Below are 22,721 nucleotides of genomic sequence, written 5' to 3' on the forward strand. Positions count from 1 at the left end.
TTTGGCTGCACATCCATGATGTTACTCTTTCATTCCACCTCATCCCAAAGGTGCTCTATTAGACTGAGATCTGGAGACTTGGGAGACCATCTGAGTACAGTGCACCCATTGTTATGCTGTAGAAACCCATTTGAGAAGATCTGAGCTTTGTGACATGGCGCATTTTCATGTTGGAAGGAGCCAGAAGTAGGTACGGGATGGACACGGTCAGCAACAATACTCAGGTATCCTGTGGTGTTTAAGCGATACTCAGGTGGTACTCAGGGGCCAAAAGAGTGCCAAGAAAATATCATTGATACAAGACAGGATGGATCTATGCTTTCATGTTGTTTACTCCAAATTCTGACCCTACCATCTGAATGTTGCAGCAGAAATAGACTCATCAGATCAGGCAACATTTTTCCAGTCTTCTGTTGTGCAGTTTTGGTGAGCCTGTGTGAACTGTGGCCTCAGTTTCCTGTTCTTAGCTGAGAGGAGTGATACATGACGTGGCCTGCTGCTGCTGTGGCCCATCTGCTTCAAGGTTTGGCGTGTTGTGCATTCAGAGATGCTCTTCTGTATATCTCAGTTGTAACTGGTTGTTGTTTGATTTTCCGTTGCCCTCTCAGCTCGGTCTGGCCATTCTCCTCTTTTTTTTTTTTTTTCTTTTTTTTTTTAGCCTGTCATGTCTGGCATCTTTCACAATCGGAATGATGATCCGAATGCACTGATGTACCAAACATATTTGCTTTGACAAGAACAGCTCTATATGTTTCCTATAGGCTCTTCTTGTTAATGTTTGCAATTTTATTTTTATTTATTTATCTTTTTATTTAGTTATTCATGCCAAGTCTGACAGGCAACAAGGAAGGGGCAAGAACAAGAGGTGGGGGGGAGAAAAGGGGGGGGGGGGGGAGAAAAGGAAGAAAGGAGATAGAAAAAAATAAAAAAATAAAAAAATAAAAGGGGTTGATATACTCACACACACACACACACACACACACACACATCCATACACACACCCATATGCACCTACATATACACACACACACACACACACATACACACAAGTTTATTGTTTGTAGTGATGTGTGTGTATGCGCCTTTCTCATGCAATGTATTCGATAATGAGGGCGAGAAACTGCAACCATGACCCCCGCGATCCAGAGGCAGATAAGGAAGGACCCAGGGGACCCAGGCCTTCCACAGCACAGGAGCTCAGAAGACTTGGGGCCACACATCCCGATGGCAACCGCGTACACTCCCCAGAAGAGGAAGGAGGGAGGCTACAGACGGAACCCCCACAATCCAGGGGCTAGAGTCCAGAGAGCCAGAGACGACGGGCAGCCCACCCCCCCCGGCAGGCCGGCACCCCCAGCACGAGCCAGGCATGCGGCCCCCGAGGCCCCAAGCGCCCGAGAGCAGCCCGACACCCGGCAGAGCCCCCCCACGCGCCAAAGAGGCCCAAGCCACCCCCAGGTCACGGCCGCCAAGGGAGCAGGCCAAAAACCATGCCGAGACATCCGGCCACACATCCAGGGGCCCACGGGCACCCACACCCCAGGGGCGGCAGTGACGACCAGTGGGGAGCAGCGTGGAGCGGTAGGGAGGGGTAACTCCCACCCTCCGTGTCCCACAGGTGCCAAGGCTCGGCAAGCCACCAACCCAGGCCCAGCTGTCCACACACACACACTCTCACAAGCACGTACGTACACACACACACACACGTACCAGTCATTCCCTCATGTACACACACGCACATACACACGCACGCACATTCGCATGCACCAGTCACACACTCATGCATACGCACATGTAACAAACATGGACACCTAATGTGGGAGAGCGGGTACCAGCACCAAGCCAGCGGCAACCCAGGGAAGCAGCCAACCCAGCCCCGAACAATGAGCCAGTCCCCATCCCAGGCGGGGTGCACGGAACTGTGGTGTGAGAAGGCCCGCCCGCCCCCTCCTCCCACTCAGCGTGTTGGGGGGGTGATGTGAATGTATGTACTGAGAAGAATGTGTATGGCTGTGTGAAAACTACAGTGCTTTTAAAATTGGAGGGACAGATGTAATATGAGCACTGAATAACAGCGCCCATCCACACTGTCCCCCCAAGGCCCTCAATGTCTAAAATGTAAATAAAATTGAGGTGCAGGCAGCAGTGAACAGACAAGTGGGGCCACCTCAGCAGTGCCACCCACTAACCACTGTGTGACACACCTGCCCCCCAAGGCCCTATATGTACTATGATGTGTTGTGAGCTGTATAATGCAATTAAAAAAGGAGGAGTGGGACATCACGCAGCACAGCGAGCAGAGCCGAGGTGATGGCCCTACTCACTGCAGTACGAGCCCCCCACCCCCGAGAACCTATGTGTGCATAATGTGATGTTAAACTGAGAGGGAGGAGGGGAGGGGCCAGGATAAATATGACCGGGAGGCAGAGGACTACCCCCCGGAGGAAGAGAGCCAGCTAGCTACTGGCTCACTAGGCACCCCAGTTCCCTACACCCCCCCGCAGCCCAGGGAAGGCAGGTCCAGGGCCTGAGGTGACCGCACCCCCAGGACGCCACCATACTCCAGGCCGGCACCCACTGCCCCCACTGCAAACAGGACACACTGGCCACACTGGCCACACTGGCCATTCTCCTCTGACCTCAGGCATGAACAAGGCATTTTCTCCCACAGGATTGCTGCTCACTGGATGTTTTCTTCTTCTTCTTTGGACCATTCTCTATAAAAACTAGAAACAGTTGTGAAGAAAAGTAGATCAGCAGTTTCTGAAATACTTTGAACAACTATGTTCAAAGTCAATTAAATCACTTTTCTTTCCAATTCTGATGCTCAGTTTGAGCTTCAGCAGGTTGCCTCGGCCATGTCTACACACCTAAATGCACTGGTGTTGCTGCCGTGTGATTGGTGGATTATATTTTTGCATTAAATCTTTGTCCCAGATTTCAAATGAATGAAATCACACCTGAACTCAGTTCCAGACACTAGACTGTGTTTTTTGATTAAAATAAGAAGTTGGTTTGTGTCCTTTGATTTTACCCCAAACAAGTACTAAACCCACCTTCATGGCTATAAGTGGGTTGGACAAAAAAAAAAAAAAAACCTCATATTAAAGTTTAAAAGCACCACAACTACCTGTCTCCAGTATAGTTTAATCAGCTGATTTTCACCTTCATAAAGGCAGGATTGATGTATACAACAACCTTCATTATAACTGTTCATTAAATGGATATTAATATATAATTTTAATATGTAAAACATAATAATATGCAGTTCAAACAATGGACTGTGTTATTTTCTGCGTTATTTATGTTTTGTGTTTTGAAACTCGCACTGCATCCATAAACCTTCTCTCTGGTTTTCCTTTTTTTCCTTCGGCCTAAAGACGGAGCTGCAAGGCAGGAGGAAAAGACGGAGACCACAGAGAAGGTTTATGGATGTAGTGAAAGAGGACATGCAGAGGGTTGGTGTGACAGGGATCGGGTCAGGGTGAGATGGAGGCAGGTGATTTGCAGAGGTGACCTCTAAAAGGAGCAGCCAAAACGAGAAGAAGGAAAAGTTGGGTTTCATGCAATGGGGTTTTATGTGGAGCTGAAAACATCTGCCTGTATCAACTGAAAATGTGGAACATTAAAGTTTTTACAGTGAAATAAAACAGTAAACTTGTGGGGCATAAAAGCTAAAAGAGCACACGGAAATATCTAAAAATATGTTTAATCATAATCTGTGTCTTTACTGGTAAAAACGAATAAGAGGGCCTTGAGTTGAGAATATTATTATAGAGAAATATTTCAGGAAGTGAAATGAAACTTAAATGTTACTTTGATGTGTATCTGCAGCAGCTTTGGAGGTGGCTAAACTGTATTTTCTGATTGAGAAAAAAATGACCACAGTGGGTTGCCAGCCTTCAGAAAGCAACAAGGTCACACGTCACTTTCAAATCCAGGTTCACTTCCTGCTATTCCTGAAACTCAAAGTAAAACAGAAAACTACTGGACATAAAAAGGGATGTAAACCCAGACCACGTAGCACACAACTCTACTCAAATCCTCCGAAAATCACTGCTCAAACATGTAAACTAAACTGCACGCCCGAATCCTTTTCCCCTCCACACACAACAACCCTGTGCCAATTTTCCACCACATACAGCTGCTTTTTATGTTTTTATCTCCTCCAGAATCACATGCTCTGTCTGTGACCTGTCATCATGGGATTAATATCTTCCCATCCCTGTATTTGCTCACTGTGTTTTAATTTGAGCAGTCAGGAGAGCTGACTTCAGCAACTCTATGCAAGGATGTGCGACCTTATAGCCATAGATCACGGTGGGGCCTCATCTGCTAGGTTGCATCATCCCATATTTAACTAAAGTGAATCTTTGGGCTGTTGGGGAATACTCACTGTGCCTGAAATCTTAGTGTCAGCACACACAGGCCAAATACGATAACAAAGAGGAAGTGGTTGTTTTGTAGCATCCATCCATCCATCCATTTTCTTCCGCTTATCCGGGGCCGGGTCGCGGGGGCAGAAGCCTAAGCAGAGAAGCCCAGGCTTCCCTCTCCCCAGCCACCTCCTCCAGCTCATCCGGAGGGACCCCAAGGCGTTCCCAGGCCAGCCGAGATACATAATCTCTCCAGCGTGTCCTGGGTCTACCACGGGGCCTCTTCCCGGTGGGACATGCCCGGAACACCTCACCCAGGAGGCGGCCAGGAGGCATCCTAATCAGATGCCCGAGCCACCTCAACTGGCTCCTTTCGATGTGGAGGAGCAGCGGCTCTACTCTGAGCCCCTCCCGGATGGCCGCACTCCTCACCTTATCTCTAAGGGAAAGGCCAGCCACCCTTCGAAGGAAACTCATTTCTGCCGCTTGTATTCGCGATCTTATTCTTTCGGTCACTACCCAAAGCTCGTGACCATAGGTGAGGGTAGGAACGTAGATCGACCGGTAAATCGAGAGCTTCGCTTTTACGCTAAGCTCCCTCTTCACCACGACGGACCGGTGCAGCGTGTTTTGTAGCAGTAACATCATTTTTTATAGTTCTCCTGTTGGATTGGATTTAAAGAACCAAAACTCACTGAAAATATTCTGATGAGCTTTTGGACTGTTTTACTTTATAGAGCCATTTTATTATATTATATTCAGCTTTTTACATAACATTTTACATTTACTTTTAACTGTAGTTTTTTAATATTATTTACTGAACTCTATTCTACTTTATTAAAGCTATTTTGTTACAGGTTATTCTAAACACGCCAGCTTTGGGGATAAATAAAATGTCTTATGCTTGTCATCTTTTTGTCAGTTCATTTAGTATGACTGAATTTGTGTTTTACAGTATGAGACAATGTAAAACACTATCGAAAGCTTTAAGTGATCTGTTCTGTGTATGTGCATGTTTTCTAGGTATATAGTCTAAGTCATCTTTTTTTTTATAGAATTTAGTTACAGTTAAATACAGTCTGTGGAAAGACTGTATATAAAAGATGGCTGTAACATCCAAGCAAATAGTATTAAGCTGCATTTACACTGGAGGTGAGTTGCTCATTGTGCATCGCTTTGTGGCTGACTTCTCATCACTTGTGGAGATTTCAGGCTCCAGTTGTCTAGGAAACCTTTGAGTATTTAATACCAGGCCATATGTTGAGCAACAGTATTCTTCACTCTCATTGGTAGTTGCTTCAGTTGCTCACCTGGAAGCTATTTTGCTCTTAGTTGCTTGAAGTTGCCAAATATCATTCACTTTCTACTGGCTCTGGTCAGAAGTGTGGACTGGCTGAGTGTGGACGACATGGGTCGGAAAAATGAAGCTGATGTGGAAGTGCCTAAAAATTTGTGTTCTATCTGAAGGCCATTAAACCCGTCCATTCTTGTTTTTGTTTGTGTTTTTTTCCTTTTGAAATCAAGATGGCAACAGCAGAAAAGCTCACCTCAAGGTTTCAAAATGGGATTTCAGAAATCAGTGGGAGACAAGGACCATCAAGACCATCAACAAGAAGCTTGGTGAGTAGGTGATAGTTATAGGTGCTATGATTTGGAAATGGAAGAAATATAAAATGACCATCAATTGCCCTCGGCCTGGTGCTCCATGCAAGATCTTGCTGTGGGGTGAGGATGATCATGAGAAAGGTGGTGGATCCTCCCAAAACTACATGGGATGAAACTGTCAGTGATCGGAAGGCAGTTCGAACCACAGTCACCAAGAACACCATTGGTAAGACACTCCGCCTTCGTGGATTGATATTGTACAGCACCTGTAAGGTCCCTCTGCTCAAAAAGGCACATGGACAGGCATGCCTTAAGTTTGCCAGTGAACATCTAAATGATTCATTGGGAGAAAGTGCTGTGGTCACATGAAACAAAAATCAAGCTCTTTGGCATCAGTGTGTTTGGAAGAAGGGAAATGCTGAGTATGACCCAAAGATCACATCCCCACAGTCAAGCACAGAGGTGGAAACAGTATGCTTTGGGACTGTTTTTCTGCGGAGGGTACAGGACGACTTCACCACATTGAGGGGCCAATAGACGGGGCCACGTAACATAAACTCTTTAGCAAGAACCTCCTTCTCTCTCCAGTAAAATGAAACCACCATAAAAATGAAAGACTGTTCATTTCTTTGAAACTGAGTAAACTGTCTGTGCTTCCAGGCCTGTAATGTCATACATTAGGGTTTTATTATTTCCCTTGTTTTGGTTCCACCTCCTGTCTGTGACCCTGAAATCAATCTCATTACGCCATATTGAAAGACAGCTCAAATCATAAAAATCCTCTGAGAGAAGAGGGTGCAGGAAGTGCTATAATCAATAATGCGCAGGTCTATCCAGTGTTTTTACATCCTTTTTATTATTTTATATGTTGTTTACGTCATATAAGATGACCACACTTTACCCTCTTCACTGTATCTGTGTGATTTGTAAAATGTAGCTAATATTTTGTCACGTTGTGCCATTGTACCACTTACATCTGAGATCTATAGTTGCACTATAACAAAACAAGTTATGATGTAGCTGTGCCACACCTTATATTTGATTGCCAGTTAATGTAGACCTGGCCCTGTTACAGTGTTTCTTGTTATTGTGCCTCAGCTCTTCAAGTTAGGTGGGCCTCTGCCAGTGTTATACACCATCTTATCTTTTGTTGCCATGCGTTGCGGTCTGTTGACATTGCTTTGAAATAAGGAGCTGAAGCAATAATATCTCATTTTATGCCTGCTGCCTTGACAACTCTCTCCTCATGTCTGTGTTACAAGTTAGCAAACATTGGACTCAACAGCAGGATGTGAGACTGGGTTAAAGTTCATTATAAAGTTTATGATAGAACTCAAAGAATGCACCATGCACAAGAAGAAGAATCCAGAGTGGGGACCAAGAAGGCAGGCAGCACACAAGGAAGAGTCTACACAAAGGAGGAGAAAAGAAGCAAAGTCCACACGTGAATAATAAGGATACAGCACAAGAAGTAAACTGTGAATTAAAAAATTAGGAACGTTACTACCAGCAGTGACGTGCGGTGAGGGTCGTGACTGGTGAGGCACTGACGTCATCACATCAGATTTACAAACATATAGCTTATTCACCATTTGATTGGCAACAGTTGTTTTGTTTAACATTAACATAGTCTGAAGCAAACCTTTTAGCTCCGGTGTTGGTCTTCCTTTAATTATTATCTTCTGCTTCGATTGAAAGTCCAGTTTAGAAAATTCTTTCAGTTGAGTTATGTAATCTTCCATGTTGAACATAAGGCCAAGCAACAGGAAAAACTAACTGGCCTTGCTAACTGTTTATGGTAGCTTGCCGCCGAGGAGTCGTAGAGACCCTGGGATCACCAGCGCCCCCTACCATGAGGCACGAGAACTGCGTGCCTCACCTAGTGTCTCTTCGCAGCAGTTTCATGATCGCTCAACACAAGAATGCATTACACACACATACAGTTGTTAATGAAAAAAACAACAAAAAAAAACTGTGCATTATATACACCAGCTAAAATATAGAAATTTAGTTCATATAGTAAAAGTGTTAGAACATTTTAATAGCCACATGCAAAGGGAAAGTAATCCGGTCTCACTGCATAGCATGCCAGCACAGTTAGTAGTCATTGGCAATGACTATACTGAGCCGCACCACGGATTGCGCAATCCGTGGTGCGGCTCGCCGGGCTGGTGCCTCACCGTTCGTCTCTTAGTATTTGACCGGCAAATGCAAAAATTCAGCGATTTTGAAAAAACTAATCTAAAAATGGTGTAGTTAAATGGAAAAGAACTTTAAAATACAAATCACTGAATGAATATAACCATTTAATTTATTTTTTAATTTTATATTTCCACGATGACAGGTGAGGCCGTGCCTCACCTGCCTCCCCTGACTGCACGTCACTGACTACCAGGTAACTGGCAGAATGATCTGGATATGACTGAGTGGGAAGACAAGCTTCCTGTTGGAGTGGGTGAGTAATTAATGACTGACCTGAGGGTGTGCCAGCCAGGGAAAGTACACAAAAAAACAGGAATAGTTCCATGTCTGGAAACGCACATACGCACAGCTGTAATATAACCCCCAACACAGGGACAGATAGAGTGACAAGAGAAGAGGAAGACAGAAAAAGTCAGAAGTTGAGGACAGGAGGAACAATGACAGTCTCTTCCTCACCTCCCCTTCTCTCATCTGTGGTGGGAGGGACTAAAGAGGTGAGGACATGCAGTCTTGCAAAGGAGAAAGGGGGTACGACACTGATTAGCTGACCTTCGTAAACAGAAGGTTTGACCAGGAGGTGGGTGGAGATTCTGTACTCACAGCCAGAGCTGTGTGCATGAGATGACCATATTAGGAAGATTATCTCTTCTTGACAAAATACAAAACAAAGAGTAGAAAAAAATAATTATTTCAAAATTACTTTAAAAAAATTGTCCATGTTTAATATGAGCATCCATCATTGCAGTTTTATGAATATATGACAGAAAATAAGAAAAGCATAATAAATTTCCTTTCAACAAAGTCAGCATTAAGATTTTCACACATACAGTAAGTTTATTGGGGAAATACTGCAACTTGATACCATGAAAACAAATTCCTTTTGGCTGATGACTGCATCGACTGAAATATAATCTTTCAAACTTGGATGAATCCGTGTGAAAAAGCTGTCGTGCATCCTGCTGTCCTCATGCGTTTGTGTGTTCTGTATCCCTCCTTTTGAAGCTCTCTGCTGTGGAATGTGAAGGCTACTCTCAACAACTTCATAAACTGAAGTTTGTCACTGACAGACATACCAGCTGGTCTTGGGAGCGTGATGCATTTGCCCGAGCCAGTGTGCGAATGAAAGAAAGCACTGTCATCCAGAATAACTGTGTTAGCGGACGCATTCTTGAGTTCTGCACACAGTTGGACTGGAAGCTGTTTACCGCTACAAACTGAAAGATGGCGCATCAGCATAACAGACTTCAAAATAATATAAAACAACACTACATAAGCTATTAGTGCATCTCAAAAAATTTGAATGTGGTGAAAAGCTCATTTTTTTTGTAATTTAATTCAAAAAGGTGAACTTTTATACATTCTATATTAATTGCACATAAAGTGAAATATGTCAAGCCATTTTTGTTTTTATTTTGATGTCTTAAAATATCCCTCCCAAACCAGACCTGGGCAAAGGAGAAAAAGAACTGCACTCGCTCAGCGGTCTGAAGTCCTCTTTTCAGATGAAATTCAACTCTGAATTTCATTTGGAAACCAAGATCCTGGACACTAGAGGAAGAGTTGAGGTTCATAGTAAAAAAGTACAAATATTTTGTTTTATTTTTATATTTTTCTGACAAATTTTTATTTTTACTCCCTACATTTTTACACAAATATCTGTACTTTTACTCCTTACATTTTCAAAACAGACTTTAAACTTTAGGTTTAAGATTCTTGAGGGAAGTTATTATTTCACATTACTGTATAACAAATATATAACTGATTTCAACCTAAAGAGAGGAACAATAACACATAAAATACAATCCTCTTTGGTGTATCCATCACCAGTGTTTATGGTACATAAAGAGATGAAATATGCAAAAACCTGTTAATTTGTGGATCATTTATAGCTCTATGCTCAGGGGCTAAAGTGAACCTGAACATTGGCATTCAAGGTGCACATATCCATAGGCTGTGGTCCCAGTACTTCAGCATCTAGCTACAGCTACAGCAGAGCACTGAGCATAAAGGAAGTAATGCTTTTAAGTGTAAGGTAATTTAAAATGGAATGTTTCTAACAACTCAACAAATATCATCAAACTTACAAACTATATGCAGTTTGTCATACACTGTATCTGCCAGCTAAAGGTCCAGCTGCTGTATTTCCAGGGAGAGAAATGAGAGAGAAGTTCACTCAGAGATGGAGAAAGATGTAAGAAAGAGGAGAGGAGAGGAAAAAAAGAGGTTATATTTAAAGTAAGGACTGCTCAGTGGCATTTAATAAAATGGACATTTAAAGCATGTAATGTCCTCATTCATTGCACAGTTATTGAACTATATTGGATCTGTACACGATGTGTTGCTGAATTATATTTTTGGGAAATGTCCTGCAAAACTCATTGAAGGATATTAACTTTGTGTTATTCAAAGGTTGCATGAACATACTAGGCATTTTAGTGTAGGTTAAACTGGTTAGTTTGCAGTATTGTGGAGAAGTTTACAGTAATGCATGGTGCTGTACTTGAGTAGAGTGGCTGTGGTCAGTGTTAGGTTACATCAAGAGTATTCCACCTTTATACTAGCCTTATACTGTCTAGGGTTTGGAAATCAGCCATGATAGCTCATGTTTCATCTTTTTATCGTCTATGACAGGAAAACCTAGCACCAGCATTTACCCATTCACAGACCCATGCATTTCTAACTTTTATGCACTTTTATTCAAACCCAAATAGATGCAGCAACAAAAAATTGAGGGGACCAAGGATCAAACCACAAACCTAAATAGCAGAAAACCTGCTCTAAATCCTGAGCTACCTTATGTCACGTTTCCATTAGTACCAACTCAGCGCGAGTTGACTCGACTTGGCACGATTTGCCACAGTTTTAGTTTGTTTCCATTGCAATTGAGTACCATCTCAATGTGGATAGAGTCGATTTAGCAACATGGGCAGTAGTCTTTTGACATAATTTGTATGCGGCTCAAAACACAACAGAACAATGGATGAGACAGAGGCAAGCTAACATCCCCAGATGTTAGCTGGCAATAGATAGTAAACTTTTGCCAGTTTACTATTGTCATCATGCGTAAGTCCTGCGTACAGTGTTTTAATGGATGAAGGTTATCATTATTAAGGATGTATGCTGTGTGTGCATTTCAGATGACTCTCTTGTTGCAAAACTACTGCTGTAAACTGTCAGTCTGGGGGATTCAACCGAGCCTCCCAGTGACAATAACAAAAGAAAGGTTCTGCACACCAACCGGAGTTACTGTATACAAACACATCAGGTAAACTTAATAAACAAATAATTTTTGTGAAATTCTATCTAAATAAACATGAAGATAACAGGTAGAGACAACTGTGAAATATAAACACTATAAACAAAGAATTGGCATTGTTACACCTACAAACTGTGCCGAGCCGAGTTGAGTTGAGCCGCGCTGAGTAGGTACTAATGAAGAAGGGCATCTTGGCCTGAAACGTTACTTTTTAAGGTCTGTTCAGATTAAAAATTTTCCAGGAGCTCTCTGGTGCGCAGAATTCCATGTTTTCCACTAATGGAAACACGGCAATAAACAACAAGCTTTTTGGGGGCCATAAATGAGAAATGGGAAAGCACTGAGGTGTCCACCCAGAACATCTGACTGACGCACCTCTCTACAACTAGCTTGTGCATTAAAAGAGTGGCTGCTTTGAGTGATGGTGGTATGCTAACAAGAGGAAACATCATGGCCAAGACTTTACTTGCACTAATTTGAATCACTGACCTGGACTTCTAAACTGTATTTGGGGCCTTGGTGCCTTTTGCAGTATTTTTAATGCAATTAGCTGACAGATAATATGACTTGCTGTGTGATTATTAACAACCTACTCTACATTGTGACCTGGTAAATGATTAACTGAAACACCACGAAGTATAAAATAATTAACCAACATTTGTTTAATTATTGTTGTTGTTAGATCCTCTGTACTTCCTCCGCTCTGCCTATGCTTAGAAAAAGCATAGGCAAAATGACTATTCACCCTTATTCTCCCATTTGCTTTAGGTTTTCCTGCTCAGCTTACTCACCCCAGCTCAACACTCCAACTCACTGAGGACTAAACCTGATGCTGCCATGTCCTCTCATTAAACAACCTGACTAAATTAATACTGGGCACACTAATTTCTTCCAATATGTAGCACCTATAGGATGGCTGTTTTACACCAAAAGGGTTCATAAATTAAATCGGGGCGGCACAGTGGTGGTTAGCACAGCTGCCTCACAGCCAGAGGATCCCGAGTTTGACTGGAAGGTTGGGGCCTTTCTGCATGGAGTTTCCATAAAAGTTTGATTTTGAAAACACGTCAGATCACAATGGGAAAAAAATCATGCATGATATGTGTACTGACATGGACTGGGTGCATCGTTTGATGGAAATGAATAATCTTAATCTAGAGAGGGCTGAATTCAAAGACACCCTGAAAAATCTGTGAAAAAAAACGATGCAGCAGGCTGGTCCATTTTGATGAAATTTCATTGCTGCAACTCAAATGTGCTTGTAAGATCACAGAGTAGAGTTAAATGCCTGCACCAGTCAATTTAACTATTTTACCATTTGTATGCATTTGTATCAATTCCTTCATCCTGGCAATTGGGCTCCAATGTGGCAGGCAGTGAGCACAGGGCCCACTAGAGGATGTCGGTGTCATGGCCAGTGGTGGACTCAAATGCAGACAGGACAGAGGCATCGTAACTATTTACAAAGTATTTATCATTTAGACAAAACCGGTTAGAGTCACAGGAGGAGCTAGAACATTACACTGTAGGAAAATAAGACCATGAAATGGTTTTGAAATATTGGGACATACTGGGATCTTTGTTTCTTGTGTCATTGTGTTGGCAACCCAAAGGCATTTAAAATGCATCTTTTTATATTCTGAAGGCAGTTCAAGTGATCCTGTTATTATAAACAATGACCATACTGTGCGAAAATCTTGAGTCACCCCTCATTTCTTTATATTTTGCAAGGACAATCAGTGCAGTGATTAAGTGAAATGTGCAAATATTCATGGAACCATGGTATACAAGGCAAATAAGCGAGTTTAGACAATTATGACAAACTAGTAAGTCAATATTTGGTATGACCATCTTTATTCTTCAACACAGCCTGAACTCTCTTAGGCAGCTTTCTTGTAATTTCTTGAAGTAGTTTTCAGGAATAGTTCTCCAGGCTTCTTGAAGGATATTGAAGAAGCTGAAAATGAGGGACAAAACAACCAGTATTCAAAGAAAAACTGTGAAACACCTTCAGAAAACCTGAAGAACTTCTGCTCAAAACCATGTTAAAATGTTAAGAAAGTCTGGCTCACTGGAACCACAATATAAAGAAATAAGGGGTGGCTCAAAACTTTTGCACAGTACTATATTACTCTGTTACCCACAGGCAGCAATGTACAGTAATTAAGTAGCTACATTTAATCAAGTACTGTCTTTTGAGGGACTGAAAGAGCTCTTTTTTCTGTTATTTTACCTCTGCTGCAGTACAGTTTAGAGCAGGGCTCTTCAACTCCAGGCCTCGAGATCCCCTCTCCTGCAGGTTTTAGATGTGTCTCTGCTTCAACACACCTGAGTCAAATATAGAAGTCATTAGCAGGACTCTGGAGAACTTGACTGCATACTGAGGAGGTAGTTCAGCCATTTGATTCAGGTGTGTTGGATCAGGGACACATCTAAAACCTGCAGGACAGGGGCTCTCGAGGAGTTGAAGAGCCCTGGTTTAGAGCATGATCACAGCATTTGCTATAGGGTCGCACACAGGGTCAGTTTGAAATTAGGATTCAAAGGTAACTAAATGTACATCTTGCAGTTTCTACCATTTCAGCCAACAAATGGTTTTTGATACACTCCCCCATCAGAGAATGGTTTATTGTAGCTACTACACTGACCAGCAGGAGTTTATAAAGAGAAAATATTAATATTGAGCAGACTCAAGTTTAGCTTATTGGTGCGGCCCTCCACAGCAGTCCCAGTTTCTCACGTGGCCCCTTGGAAAAATGTATTTCCCAGCACTGGTTTAGAGGTAGGTACTAATTTTAAATGTTCAGTACTTTTAATATCTTTGGTTACTTGCAAAATCAAAGTACTAATACAAAATGTAATCACGAGCAAATTGGAAAATGTGCTACTGTTCCTTTTTGTTTTAGCACCACTTAAGAGTTTTACATTTTTAAACAAGCATAAAAAAAAGCTTTTAATACATAAAAATGTATGCTCAGCTCACATTTAACATTCAGATACATAAATGTGCTCACATAGGTTATTTTATTAATGGGATGAAGAATTACATAAACCAGGATTCAACATAACCAATGGCCGCATTACAAAAGTATTTTCACATTAAAATAAAATGTGAAATAAAATAAAACAAAAGCCTTACATCAAACTGCCTGTTCAGATCATTTAAATGTGAAGGAAAAAGATTTTTCCACTTGCTCCCATCCAGCACTGGTATGTTTCACACAGCCATCTACCTTTCTCTTTCTAACAGCGACATAAATGAGTGAAGGACAGGTATTGTTGCAATACTTAAATGGATAGTATCTGTGATGAAGGAAAAGCACTATTAATAGGGTACTTTATAATGCATTTTCTTTATTTTTCAGTCAGGAAGCACTTCCTTTTAGGATCATCTGGTCATTTTTTGTGATTCCTGTCATAGACCTGAACAGGGTGCCCCACCCCCACTTCTCTCCCTATGACAGCTGGGAGAGGCTTCAGGTGGTCTGTGACCCTGAGCAGTTAATAAAATGAATGTATGGCAATTTGTTTTTACTATTATTTTTTTTTTTTTTTTTTTGGTCACTCTGTAATAAAGACGCACACAACATCAGCAGCAGAGATTGCAGAATGTGATCTATACTTTGAAGGAATTTTTCTTAAAGCTCTTTTTGGGATTTTAAAAGTTTCAATTATGAGGTAAAGAAAATGAAAATCTGTGAGCACTGAAATTAATTTTGTGTTGTTCTTTATTGCTGTTCTTAGCAGCACTGGATGAAGTATCTAGTACCCTATAATAACAGCAGTATTCCAGATCTTTACTGCCACCTTGTGGAGCATTACGTGTAATTATTCTGACGTCCTGCTTGCCTGTCTAATATGTATACTTTGTTACACCTGGACTCACTGATTCCTCTATAAAAAAACAAAAAAAACAACCCACCTTTCTTAAAATAAAAAAGTATTCCGCCTTTTGCCGCATACCTGGGACAGGCTCCAGCCCCCCTTCAACCCTGAAATGAACAAGTGGCTAAAAAAATGTATGGAGATGGCGGCAATGACAAAAGGACAGGAGGCCTAACTGGAAGATGTTAAAATCTGTTGAAATCAGAGGGGCAGCTCAGGTTGAGCATTTTGGAGACAAAGCTAGAGACGCAAGGCTGAGATGATTTGGACATCAAAGTATTTTTTAACACAAGTAATTGTACTTCTACTTAAGTGCAGAATGTCTGTACTTTTGCCACCGCTGGTGCACAGTCGTGTTGGAACAGGAAGGGACCATGGCCAAACTGTTCCCACAAAGTTGAGGGCATGAAATTGTCCAAAATGTCTTGGTATGCTGAAGCATTAAGAGGTCCTTTCACTGGAACTAAGGGGCTGAGCCCAGCTCCTGAAAAACAGTGACTGGAGCTTGTCAAGCTGAGAGGCCAGCAGCCTTTTCTGGTTAAACCTCCGGTCTCTGACGGGGATTGATTGGAGATCAGCTGCTACACACGCTGCCACTAGCTCTGCTTTCACTGCTCTGAGATCAGTTAGGAGCTGCGCTCTAGTGTTAGCAAATAGACACACTTCTGTGATTTATCATTGTAACAGATGGGTTTCCTCTTACTGACCACGCCTACATGTGTGATGTAGAGAAGACGGAGTGCAGTGTGGAGAAGTTTTTAAGCAGGTGAGTTGAACAGGTGCAGGCTCAGCCAGCTTTTTTTTTTCTTCAGAGATGTGTGAGCCTCACAGCACAGCCTCTACAAACATGTAGTTTAAAGAACACGAGGCATTACTGCAGATTAAACAGAGGATGAAATGTTTGCACTGAGCTCAGCCACATCTTCAGCAGTAATGCTGATCCATATTACACTGATTGGGAACATTTTTCTGCAGAATCATTATTTTGAGTTTTATTAACTTGTGTAAAATTTGCCAAAAATACAGTTCTCTGTGTAGTGAGTGGTTCTAAAAGAATCCTCCACTACTGCCCATTGTCAGCTAGTTGTAAAGAATCTTTGGTAATAGAGAGGATGGTCATTTAAATATACAATACAATATACAATATACAAATATACTTTAGCATTTCTGTAACGGCTATGGACAGAAAACCTGACATTTCCATGGCGTGACTCTTAAAACTATTTGTCTGAAAATACAGTTTTTTGGAACTTGTGTTTCTTTCCCCGATACACACAGTTCTGCATATTTTCAAATATCTGCAACTACCCAAGTGGTAACACTTTCTGATTTGAAGGTTTTGATTGTGAAAGATTAAATTTGTGTTTTCAACTTTATGTTAGACTGATACAGCTCTGTTCCTGAGGATTTGATCGCTAGACAAACATTGTGCAAACTTCTACTTAACTGTAAAACTGGTTCTTATCAGCTTTGCAGAGTGTAAATGCTGCTTTTACTCATGTTCCTAAGTCCTGATGAATACACTGACGTCCTGCTATGAACAGAATTTAATTCTGGACACTAACAAAGCAAAGAATTTCCAATGTAGCAGATGTGAAGCAATACTAACATTTATTCATTTCACTTCAAAACAATTCAATTCAAGACAATTCAATAAAGTTCAGTTCAATTCAGGTTAATTCAAATTAATTCATTTCAATTCAATTCAATAAAGTTCAATGCAATTCAATTCAATTAAGTTAAATTCAAACAGATTCAAGAAGAGGGTTCCTCACTTGGGTCAGTCAGTTGCTGTGGGACTAACACAGCAACAGCACAGAGTTCTGAGGAGTTTTTGGAAAAAACTCTTTTTCTTCTTTTTTTTCTTAGATTTATGTTCTTCAGAGTTCTGTGTAACACTGAAAAGTGGCACATCTGCTTCAGAGACTGGCAGATGTTCAGAAGACGGTTCTTCACTGGAACAAATCTCAGACATTGCCAGATTTTGAGAAGGGGTTTCCTCAATGGGCTGAACCTCAATTAAGTTTGGAGATTCAACAGGGGGTTCCTCACTGGGCTCAACCTCAGATGTCAGCAGACTTTGAGAAGGGGTTTCCTCACTGGCCTGAACATCAGACAAGGTTGGAGGTTCAGCTGGGGGTTCCTCAATTGGCTTAACCTCAGATGTCGGCAGATTTTGAGAAGAGGTTTCCTCACTGGCCTGAACATCAGACAAGGTTGGAGGTTCAGCTGGGGGTTCCTCAATTGGCTTAACCTCAGATGTCGGCAGATTTTGAGAAGGGGTTTCCTCACTGGCCTGAACATCAGACAAGGTTGGAGGTTCAGCATGGGGTTCCTCACTGGGCTCTAGCTTGCTGTTCATCTGGGGCTGAAAGATCTTACAAATGTGCTTCTTTGCTACAGCAGCAATTGTAGTAAGCAGCACTGGTGCAAAGTTGGAAAGGCTCTTGAGCAGAATGTCGAGTGGGTATTGCTCTCTGATTTCTGTCAGGATTGTCTGGACCACATCATCTCTGATGGAGCGGGAGAACATGGCCTGACTTTCCATTGCCGTGGGAGTCTTGGAGACCTTATCCAGAGTGGCCTTTGTAACACTTGTGCAGAGTATGCTCAGCCTCTGGGATGCCATGTTTAAGAGGGGCTGGGGAGGAAGCTGCCAGAATCCCTGCAGGACTCGGGGAACTACCTCTATGACCACTTCCTCTGTAGTGTGCAGTCTGGAGGTCTCTGTTTCCTGCTGCTTTTCTTTGAGGACCTCAATGTATTTTTTGGCCAGGTTGAGGAGTTTAGGTGTTCTGTAGATTAAGGTTATATGTGCTGTTTAAAACCCAGAAATAGTGAATCACATTAGTTGAACTGTTTATGAATGATTGTCAAATGTAACTTACCGAAAATTAGGAGGTGTGGCCTCTGGAAAGTTGAGGAGCATCTGGGCTTCAAACTCAACATCCCTCATCTTATTAATGACATTTACTGCCCACACCTGGAACAAAAACACATAAATTGCACTTTTGTTTTGAGGTTTTGTGAACATGGTGAAAAAAGTCTCATCAGCTTTCTAGTCTTACCAGTTTCAGAAGAGGTTTGGCCTCTGTTTCCTCCAAATCATCCAATTTAAACTCCCAGAGCCTTCAAAGGAAACAAAACAGGTTTTACCTCAGCATTCACACTTTATTACAAACAACCATTTTGGTGTGAGCTGGATGGTCTGTCTCAGTAACTCACTGCTCTCTGAGTGTCCTTTTGCTCTCCTGCACCAAAAGGTTGCTCATGTCTTCAGCGGTGATATGAGGTGGAATCTGATGTTCCTGCTGAAGCCTGAGGAACTCCATCATCACTGCAATCTAAAAATAAAAGGAGATATTTAATCAGGACCACACTCTTTTTTGCAGAATTGAACATATTTTATGTCAGTTTTGGCTTGGATGGATAGTGGGTCTTACCTGAGACTTGTAACCCTGAAGATGCCAACAGGTGTTCACAGCTGTTTGGTATATGGGTGTGCCAAACAACACCTGTCATAGAAATAAGAAGTTACTCATCATTAGTTATTTTGATTCTCACGTTGTTAGCTTTTATACATACATAAATACATCATACTCATTAAAGTGTTTAAATGCAGTACAAACAAAAACTCTCTCATACCTTGATGGGTTTATAGATTCCTTTGCTTCTTTCCATTGAAATTTTGCTGTTGTGTATTGCAACAGGGAACCAAAACCAGTCAAATGCACTCCGAAAGTTTGCAGCTCAAAGGTAGACACTCCAAACTCGATCGTTTCTCTTGCACAAATGAATTGTTTTCAATCACTGAAGTAGAGTTCTAGAACTGTCTGATGAGTTCTCTCTTTATGACACAGTGGGTCACAGTGGAAACACTTGATGCAAGTTTCATGTTGTTACATAAAAAATTCCTTATTTATTTTACACTAAATTGCTCTACACTTTATTTCATAAATAAATATATTTATTGTATAAATAAATGAAGTGTAGGCTATAGCCGTACTTAGGTCACTAGTGTGAAAAGATGCATAAAACTGGCAGCTGCTCAGCTCCATTTTCTTATTGTAGATGTAAGCATGAGCAGTAAAACAAGGGCTTACAAGATTTCATTGAAACACTGGGCCGTGGGCTGTGGAGGGGAATGATGTATATGGTGTATCTGAAGCCTGACAACATCTGCTGTATATGCAGCTTTGGTCATTTGGATAAACTGGCCCTTTAAGCAGCCCAGGGGTAGAGACCTCTGTGTATTCTGTAAATCCTAAAGCCCCACAGCACAATATTAATACCTCAAATAATTCATTCTGTAATTAACAGGCAACCTGTTGCCACATAAACACACTTTTATGATGATACCATAATTGGACAGCAGATACTGACTTTGGGTGGGGGGCACATAAACCCCACAAGAAATCTATTTGTGGGTTTAGTTTAGGGATCAGCTTTTTAACGTTCTTGTTGTATGCCACTCAAAACTTAATGGTTATCTTCTGGGTTAACTTATCTAAATGAATAGATAATGAAATAATCTTTATGACTGTTTTTTCACTAGTGTAGCATTTGGCTAGGGTCAGTGTCACTACTGGTAGCATGAGGCGATACCTGGACTCTGTAGAGGTTTCTTCCAACTTCTCCAAGATGGAACATTGTACCATTGCCAGAAGTTTCACTGTCTCTCTCAGCACAGTCTCAAGAGCATGGAGGAGATTTCAGGTGAGAGGTGGTTATTTTAGGAGAGCTGGACAGAACTGTGGAAGATCTTTAACCCATCAGCAGGACCTTTATCTGCTCCCGGCCTTATGTGTAGAGTATGCAGTCTGATCCTGGAGGATGAAGGAATTGATACCATGGACTGGCCCCCACGCTCACTTAAAATCCAAGAGAACACCTCTGGGACATTATGTTTCAGTCCGTCCGATGCCGCAAGGTTGCACCTCAGATTGTTGAGGAGCTCAGTGATGTCCTGGTCCAGATGTGGGAGGAGATCCACCAGGACACCATAGGTCGTCTCACTGGGAGTATGTGCCGACATTGTCAGGCATGCATAACGGGCCATACAAACTACTGCTTGTTTGTTTTATAAGTTGCTGCAATGAAATTTCTGCACAATGCCTGAATCATTTTTCACTTTTTTTCGAGCTGTCTTTGAATTCAGGCCTCTGTAGATTGAGAATTTTCATCAATGTGGCATCCTTTTATTCCTAAAACATTACCCGGTCCATATCAGTGTAGATATCCAGCACCCCCCCCCCCCCCTTATTGAGATCTGATGTTGTCAAAGTGTTCTTTTAATTTATGTAGTTTAGTGTATGTTTTGTTCATCCCTCGAGGCTTTGATTTTATGTGCATTTGTAATTTGAGCCTTTTAATTGTATTTGAGTTGTAGTTTATTTGGAGTTGTTGATGCTTAGTTTACTCAGTGTTCTTTTTTCCGTACAGTTTGTCTTTGTGTTTCTTAATTAGTATTTGAGTTAGTTCTTGTTTTACTTTGTTAGTTATTTAGTCTCTGTCTGAACACGACTTTGACCATGATTCCAAGTTAATGCGACAATTGACTGACAAGCAGTTTCATGGTCAGGTGAGGTCTGCTCCCTTCTTATTTCACGACAAATGAAGCAGATATAATATCTAAAGTTGATTCAAAGTGTTGAAATTTTATTTAATGTCATTTTAATGTGATTTAAAATGTGAGTCCCAAAGAGATGTTGGTGCAAGTGAAGAAGGCCATGATTAAGCTCAACCCAAATAAACCTGTCAGAGACACAGCAAAGACTTTAGGAGAGGCCAAATCAACAGTCTTTGTTAAAAAGAAGGGATGCACTGAGCAGCTCAGTGACACCAAAAGCCTTGAAAGACCCCAGAAGACACCTAAAGTACATGATGACAAAATGATTAAGAAAAACAACTTTTAACCAAGTACAGAAGACTCCTGACAATCCATGATTGTCAAAGTCTACAATCATGAATGGAAATACAGAGATTAAAAAAAGGCTCAAAACACTGATTACACTTAAGAGCAGGAAGGTCAGATTAGACTTTGCCAGAAAACATCTGAGAGAGTTGGCACAGTTCTGTAAAAAAATAAAACAAAATCTTTGGGCAGATGAAATGAAGTTTAACTTGTAACAGAATAATGGGAAGAGAAAAGTATGGAGAAAGAAACAGCTGGTGAGCAAAATCATGCCACATTATCCATCTAACACAGTGGAGCCAGCATTACGGCATGGGTATGTATGGCTGCCAGTAGTATTTATTACAGTAGTATTTATTGATGATGAGACTGCTGATAGAAGTAGCAGGATGAACTGGGACGTGTACGAGGCCATACTTTCTGCTCAAATTCAGCCAAATGCTGTGAAATTGTTTAGACAGCACTTCACAGGGCAAACAGACAGTGACCCAAATCAAACTGCAAAAGCAACCCAAGAGTTTCTCAAGGTCAAGAAATGGGATATTCTTTTTTTTTTTTTTTTGTTATAAAGCCTGTCATGTCTGGCAGTTTTTGCAATCAGAATGATCATCTGAATGCAGTGGTGTACCAAACTATTTGCTTTTACAAGAGCAGCTCTATAAGTGTTCTATAGGCTACTCTTGTTAATGTTTGTTTTATTTTATTTGTTCATGCCAGGCCTGACAGTCAGGAAGGAAGGGGTAAGAAGAGGGATAAAGAAAAAGAGAGAAGGAAAGAAAAAAAAATTAAAATTTAAAAAAGGGGAGAAAATAGATACAGAAATGTAAATACACAAACATACACTTATTCACATGTCTATACACATGCATATACGCATACACACAATCTAGCTTTGGTTTGTAGTAATGTGTGCGTGTGCACCTCTGTCATGGAACGTACTCAGTAATGAGGGCAAGAAGCTGCAACCATGGCCCTCAGGATCCCGAGGCAAACAGGGAAGGCCACAGGGGACCTGGGCAATCCACAGAGCCCAGAAGACCTGAGGCCACATATCCCGATGGTAACTGCGTGCACACCCCAGAGGAGGAAGGAGGGAGACAGAGCACCCACAGTCAAAGGGCAAGAACCTAGAGAGCCAGAGGCAATGAGCAGCCCACCCCACCATAGGCCAGCCCCTCCAGCACGAGCTGAGAATGTGGCCTAGAGGCCCCAGGCACCCGAGAACCGCCTGACACCCAGCAGAGCCCCCCCATGCCAAAGAGGCCCAAGCCCCCCCCAGGCCACAACCACCAGGGGAATAGGCCAAAAGCCATGCCAAGACATCTGGCCATGCACCCCTGAACCCACAGGCACCCACACCCCAGGGGTGGCAGTGAAGACCAGTGGGGAGCAGTGGGGAGCAGTGGGGAGCGGTGGGGAGGGGTGAATCCCGCCCTCCGCAGCCATGTCCCACAGGGGCCAAGGCTCAGCAAGCCACAGACCC

The sequence above is a fragment of the Archocentrus centrarchus genome, chromosome 6, assembly GCF_007364275.1.
Source record: "Archocentrus centrarchus isolate MPI-CPG fArcCen1 chromosome 6, fArcCen1, whole genome shotgun sequence".
Taxonomy (NCBI): domain Eukaryota; kingdom Metazoa; phylum Chordata; class Actinopteri; order Cichliformes; family Cichlidae; genus Archocentrus; species Archocentrus centrarchus.